The sequence below is a fragment of the Marmota marmota genome, unplaced genomic scaffold (assembly GCF_001458135.2).
Source record: "Marmota marmota marmota unplaced genomic scaffold, marMar, whole genome shotgun sequence".
Lineage (NCBI taxonomy): Eukaryota > Metazoa > Chordata > Mammalia > Rodentia > Sciuridae > Marmota > Marmota marmota.
The window spans coordinates 8496273-8503937 of NW_026000229.1; positions in this window are offsets into that span (position 1 = coordinate 8496273).

Sequence of the window (7665 nt, forward strand, 5' to 3'; positions counted from 1 at the left end):
AACCCCAAAGGCATGCCATCAATGACCCACCTCCTCTAGTCACACCTTACCTGCCTTTAGTTATCACCCAAACAGTCCTTTCAAACTGGGTTGGACTGATTAGGTTACGGCTCTCACAATCCAGTCGTTTCACCTCTGAATATTCTTGCATTAACACACAGGAGTTTGGAGGGACCAAACTACAACACATTGTCTCCTAAGCTTTTTTCTTTGAAGTAGCACAGCATAGCGAATAGAATAAATAATGTATGGAATGTTTCAAAATTCCAAGATAGTAAATTTCAAAAGTGCTTACCACACACACACAAAAAAATATTTGAGGTGAAGGTTATGTTAATTAGCTTGATTTAATTATTTCACATTATACCCATATATCATAATGTCACTTTGTACCCCATAAATATATATAACTATAATTTGTCGATTTCCAATTTAAAAATTAAAAGTTTAAATTAGAAAAAAAAGCATTGTGTTCAGTGAAAGAAGAGAGATACAAAAGATTACACCCTCTGTGATTCCATTTATGTGAAATTATGGAAAAGGCAAAACTACAGGGATAATAAACAGCTTTGTGGTTGCTAAGAGCCAGGGGTAGTGGGTAGGAATTTGACTATGAAGAAGCATGAGGGGACTACTAAGGGTGATGGGATTTTTCTCTACATCTTGATTGTGGGGCGATTTGTGTATTTCTAGCTTTGCATATATTTTTCAAAACATCACACTGTATACCTACAAGGGTGAATTTTGCTATATGGAAATTCTTCCTTCGTATACCTAAATTGTATTGAAAAAATGAAAGAGACAATGGCTGTGAATCAGAGAGGAGACGGCCTCTGAAGTTACATAGCCTGGAAATAATCATGTGTCCCTGAAATAGTCCAGGGGAACCAGAAACCTGCTCCCCCTGGTGGCCTTCCGGGAGCAGTGACAGTTTGCTTCAGGCTGAGAAACTCCCAGGCTGCTGGCATGGGTGCACTGACAGCTGGATCAGGTCCTCTGGGCTCAGAGTTTGGTTGCCCAGGGCACTTCAGGCTCTGTCACCAAGTTTTTGGGGAGTATGACTACTGATACAGCAAAGAGGGGCTTCTATTAGGATTTTATTTTGCAGCGATGGGGCAGTGAGGACAAGGTCTCCCTGCTTCAGCCTTCCTGAGTAGCTGGAACCACAGGCACCTCCATGTCTGGCTAAATGGACTTGATTTTTCAAAATTATTTTTTTGGGGGGATCAAGGGCTTTGTGCATGCTCTACAACTGAGCCACATCTCCAGCCCAAGAACTTAATTTTTAAAATCAGATGTTATCCAACCCTGCACAAGGAAGAGCACAAACTATTAAAAAGAAAAACAAACAAGCAAATAAGCAAAACCCCTACTTAAGTACTTCTCCAAAATAAGAGAAATGTCAAATTATCATGCTCACAGGATATTCCAGCTAGCTACAGTTGCGAGCAAGCAGCAGCCATCCACCTGGTAGTCATTGCATACAGTATTTTTGCTAGCCTTGCAGATTGGCTTCTTACTCTCTCTGCTTCCTAAGAGGGGCACTTAGGACCACACAAAGTAGATGTTATGTCCAAATTACCAGGACCCAGATCTCAGCTCCCAGTTGTCCTAGCACAGATCCAAGTTACAGGAGACCCAAATGCCAGCTGGACCAGGCAATAGAGTGGTGTGGGTTCAGGTTGCCAACCTTTAATCCAGCACTTTCATATCCATGGCCAGAAGTAAGGTTGGTCTATGGTCGTCAATGTGAAGGTGAGTGGGCTAAGATGGCTTATCTTCACCAGATTTGGTGTCAGGATTATGTTAGCTTCATAAAATCAATGGAGACATGTAAAAATCAATTCTATATTTTTCCCTATATACTCTGGAAGAATTTAAACAGCAGAGAAATTGCCTCTTCTTCCAAGTTTGAAAGAACTCATGCTAAACCTGTCTAGTTCTGATGTCTTTTTTAGAGATGACAACTTTTAAATTTTCTTCTCTTTAATAGGTCTTTTAGTGTTGTTTACTCCTCAAGTTAAACTTGGCAATTTATATATTCCTAGAAAAAATTATTTAATGTTGAAACACTCCAATTTATAAGCAGGCATGAGTTCTCTTGCATTTCAAAAGCCATCTCGTGGCTGTACTACATTCTGCTGGAATCCTACTTTTTGTATTATTACCACATTTATGACCAACTGATGGTTTACTTTAATTCGCCTTTCCCCCTTTCACTAAGAACAGTCTAATTCTGAATTATACTACTTCCGGAAGGAATTATGCTTCTTCTTACCCATCCTCTTTTTTATTTTTTTACAAGGGATTAAACCCAGGGTGCTTAACCACATCCCCGGTCCTTCTTTATTTTTTATTTTCAGATAGGGTCTTGATAAGTTGCTTAGGGCCTTGCTGAGTTGCTGGATTGAACTTTCAATTCTCCTGCCTCAGCCTTCCAAGCTGCTGGGATTATAGGCGTGTACCACTGCACTCAGCTGTCCATTCTCTTTTTGAGCAGCTGTTTCTGAGAGGAAGGGGATGAGAATTTGGACCGTGGTCTGGCTGTTCCCAAGTACAGATATCTGCCTTTTTTCTGACCCCAAGATTCCTTTGAGGATCCGGGGAAACCATGCTCTTATCTCCAGAAATGTGCCTGTGTTTAAGTCCTGACTCCTATCCTGAAGGAACCAGAAGTCACATAACCTCTCTGTTCCTTAGGTTCCCCATCTGATGGGGGGAAAATAGTGCTTCCCTTATGGAGTCTCTGTGAGGATTACACGGTTTAACCTTTGCTTATAACATTTAGAGCAGAGCCTGGCACATGCCAAGTGTAGGAGAAGTTTAGCTGTCATCGCCGTTATTATTCCTGGTGTTCCTCTGTTGCGTCTTTTTCTCTTCCCCATCCGCAGGAGCCCCTTGTTCTTCCCCACCCCAAGGGCCAGAATCCAAACTGGCTTCTGTAATCTAAGGCACAGGGTGGGACGATGGAACGCTGGAACATGGAACAGTGACCCAGAAGGGAAGGGGAAAAGAGGGAGTAGTTAGAGAGGGGCGGAGGAGGCCCAGGAAAGAGGCGGTGGCCTCATCATTCTGCCAGCAGCAAGGACAGTGTCCAGCTCCTGGCAGTGCTCTGGGAAGGTGTGAACCTCGAGGGACATGGCTGTGTTATATCCTTGTTCCCAAGCTTTGAAGGAAGCAGAGACACAGGACACAGCCCTTGGAGGTTCAGTCAGCTAGTCTGTGCACAGTGATGGGGAACTGCGGACCACAGGGCCCCCTTCTGATGTTCCGGGCCACAGGGCCACCCTCTGGTAACATGACCTCAAGGGTAGGAATAAAATGACTCAGGACATTAAATGTTCCACTTGATATTCAGGGGGCTCCAAACAGATTGAATCTGATTTTGAAAAAAATTTTGTAAGAAAAGCTATGTCATATAACCAGGGTCAGGGGGGAACCCAAATCCATCTCTGCTTCTCTGCTTTCCACGTGTGGCGTTTATCCTTACTGCTCTTCCAGGACTTTCTCATTCTTCTCAGAGTCAGCTGCAACTTTCAGAATGACATGTGTCATGTGCACCCTTGTGTCCCGGAGCTGGCTGCTCACCCCCTCATGCGCAGGCTCCAGTGAGGCTCCTGGGATTCAGTCAGTGCCTCCCATTCTCTCTGCCAGCTGGTGCCAACCCTGGCCAGGCCTGCCCACAGCACTGCCTGCATGATTCAGCCCGGGAGTTGCAAGGTGTGCGGCCACTTTCCAACACACTCTGTGGCTGTGGCACACTGGGTACAGCCATGGTGGAGAGCCACTGTGTAGGGCACATCCCTGCGAGTGACCAGCTCAGAGGTGGCATGTGGGAGTCTAAGAGGACCTTGATCTCTCTTGCCTTGATCCCAAAGGACAGGAGATTACTGGCAGAGCTGGGAAGTAGCCCCCTACCCAAGGCTGGAGGGGTGTCCCCAAGATCCCTTAGGAAGTGCCAAGGGAATCACAGCTAACACCAGCTGGTCCAGGGGCTGGGTGTCAGAGTGAGCCACACATGTGGGCCAGCACAGGACATCATGAAATCATGCAGAGATCTCCAGTGTGAGGGGGCCTCAGACTAAGGAGATGATGGGTCCTCTTTCTCCAGAGTCAAACTTTGAAGTCTCTTTTTTCATGGAGTCTGTGAACATCCTTTGTAGACCCCTCGCCCCTAACCAAGCAGCCTATTGAAGTCCCTCCTCAGAGTCACTTTGAGGACTATCAGACTCTTGGTCTAGCAGTCAGATGGCACATAGGGCCTTCCCTGCCATTCACACCTGAATTATGGAATGTCTTCGTAACACTGGCCCAATTACAGCTTCTCATAACAGGGGGTTATGTGTGGCTCTAGAAAAGACAGGATGGGCCCTAGAGGAGGAGTGCCTCTGCCCTGAGTAGAGGGGACATGGCCTGGAGCTGTGTCTGGGGCTGGGAGAGCAAAGAAGGTAAAGCAGTGGCCTGGATGGACATCTGGTTCTAAGGTGTCCCATCATGCTGTTTTTACAGACCACCTACTTTGCCCAAGGCAGCCAGGCACTCTGTCTCCTCCAGTGAGCTTTTCTGAAGGTGCCAGGCTCAGCTCCTAGTTTGGGGTCTAATGTCCCTGCTTCAGACCCCAATATTGGCATCCCACAAGCTGGGTGATGCCCCAGCAAGAACTAGGCCTCAGCCTTAGCAAACTCTCAGCCTGGCTGGCTACCAAGTCCAGTGGTGGCCCCTCAGCCTGCCTCCTGCCCCAGGATGGACCTTCCCTCTTGTTCTCCTTTTCTCCCTCCCTTTCCTTCTCTCCCCTCTCTTCTCTTATTCTTCCCTGTCCCCTTCCCTGCCAGACTAGGATGAGCATTGGGGGTCAAGGAGCTTGGCCCCTTCAAGATGCAGGTAGGGACACTGAGGCCCATTGGAGGGGAGAGTTAGGGCCACTGGCATTTTCTCTGCTCTTTCTGTCCTTTCCAGTCTCCATGTGTGTCCATGCTAATGGTTATCCCTTAAGGGATTCTGTGGTTCACACCAAGGGAAAGCCATAGGAGGCCAGCTGCACCTCATGGGGTTCCCACAGGCAGTACAGGAGTGATGGTGAGCCCCTCAACACTGGGGCAGAATGAGGAAAGGACAGGGAAGGATTCTGGGCACGTGACCTCGAGGGCCTTTATAGCCCAGGTTGAGTCCAGCACACCAGTGCCCAGAAGTGCTGATGGAGACCTTCTTGGTCTGTGAAGGCCAGAGGGAGGTGCTGCCTCAGGAATGGAGACCATACGTACATGCACTTCCTGGCCTGGGGAAGCCTGGAAACCTTCTCCCACTCCATGTATGTCCATGGCAGGGGAAGGGGTGGGAAAGCCCTGGGTGAGCTACATAGGGTACCCAGTTTATGTGGGGAGAAGGAAAGGCTAAGGAAGGCTTCTAGGAATTGGGGTTTTAACTGGTCCTTGAAGGACAGATGGGAGACTAAGGGGGGCAGATGAGCCTGCTTCCTGTGGCCTGGCTTCCCACGGGATATCTCTCCCTGCACCTGGGTTGGGGAGGGGTCCAGGTGATCTACTTCTTCCCAGATGAGCATAAGAGAGGAGCCAAAACCAGGTGACAGCAGGGCCAGAGCAGAGGACGCTGTTCTCCCTGTGGTGGCAGAGGCAGGGAGAGACCTGGCTCCCACTCAGTTGAAGGCCTCCTGACTGCCCCGCATCTGCCAAGCCCACTGCCATCTTTACAACTGTCTCTCCCCTCCCCCAGACACAGACACTCCATCCTGTAAGGAGGCAGAATACCTCTCGAGCCCTGCCCTGAGGCAGTGCTGTGAGGGGGACAAGGGCCACCCAGGGTCCTCGTCATCATGGCTGTATTCCTTTTCTCTGGGTGGGACCCCTCTTTCCTTTTCAGCCCCGACCCCAGAGATCTGTCTCAGGAGGTTCTGCTGGCATGTGGAGACTGGCCCAGGTGTCCCCACCCCTAAGGGTCTGAACTTCAGGCAGAGGTTTGTATACACATGGGGACAATGTGTCAGGAAGTCTCCATGTTTGAGTGTCCCCCACTTCCCCATAGTTTGTATGTAATGTGTTTCTTTAAGGAAAAGCCCCCACTCTGCTCCCCTTCCACTCAGCCCTGTTTTCTGCTCCTGATACCTCCCGTAGAAAAGCGCACATGCCTGGCATTTGGCCCTGGCCCAGGCTCAGAGACATGGGTTCTGGCACCGTGACTGCCCTAAACTTGCCTGTGGCCCTACACAGGTTCCCATCTTGAGCCTGTTTTCTGACCTAGGAATTGAGGACATTTGAATCTACCTCATAGGGGCCTTCTCAAAGTCTGGAATTGGGTGGCTTTGTCTGACCCCTTCCAGCTTACTCCTGGGGGCACTTAGAAAGGCAAGGGGGCAGGGCTGCAACAGGACAGTCACTCAGAGGCACTCATGGACCACTGCTGTTTCCCAGCTCCCACGGTCTCCTGGGCCAGTCTCAGAGGAAAAGTGGCAGGCTGTGGCAACCATCCTGTGCCAGGAGAGTCAAATCCTAGCAAGACTTGGTTGGGGGAAAAGCGGGGTGTAGCCATGCCTCTCTCCCCATCAGAGGACCTACTGCCAGGATCCCTGAGGCAAGGATAGTGTCAGAGCCCGGAATAGAATCTCCTTAGGGGATCTAAGTCCAAAGAGGCTAGTCTGAGTGTCGAGGGCCAGCACCTGGAGCTCACCCAGGGCTTCCCTACAGCAGCAGCCATTGGCTCTCCATGGTAGCATGTGAGCCAGGCAGGAGAGCATTTCCATTTTATTGATGGGGAAACTGAGGTCCAGAGGTAAATAGCATACCTGGCCAAAGTCATAACCACAATTAGTCTGGATTCCAGAGACCTGGTTCTTGGCTCGAGTCTCTTTCCCTTTCTCACTAGCATTCCTCTGGTGGGAAGAAAGAGACCTGGCAGAAGGCAGGGGGTGCAAAGAAGTTCTGAGGGATGGTGGGAAAGGAAGGAAGAGGGGCTGAACCCTCCTTTTGCTTCTAGATCCAGCCCAGTGTTTAGGACTTCTGGGATGTTTCTAAGGCAAGAGAGCTTGCTTCAACTCTCTCCATCTCCCAATCCCACCTTCCTTGACTCTAGGACCCCCTCATTGCCTTTGCTCAATGCTACACCCTCTGCCTCCTTTCTAGAAGGAGGCCCCCTTTCATGTGATGGCTCCCCCAGGCCTCTCAGGTACCATCTCTCTAGGTGTGGCATATACCCAGTCCCCATGTGGTTGTGTGAGTACCCTGGGGGCAGGAACTGTGATTCTCCTGTGTGTGCCCCAGCACTGTGCCTGACATTCAGCAGCTGGGCAAATACAAGGGAGCAAGTAGTTGGAGGGAAGAGTGACCATAAGAGGGAGCTCATGGGAAGGAGGCGGCAGGCTGCGGGGGGCGTGCAGATGAAGGGGTGGGCATCACAGCAGGGCCCAGGGGTTGCAGCCACCCAAAACCTGCTGGGGCCCTCACCCAGTGGGATGGGGTCCTTTTCCAGGGAAGTGGGGTTGGCCTTGGGCTAAACTCACAGGGTCTCCACCATGACACCCTCAGACTCTGGGCACCTGACAGGTTGGTGGCTGGTCTTTCGACATTTTGCAAGGGGAAGGATGAAGGATGAAGCCTGAGGAGAGCCCCGGAGCCAACCCAGTGGTGGTCATCCTGACCAGCAAGCCACATGCAG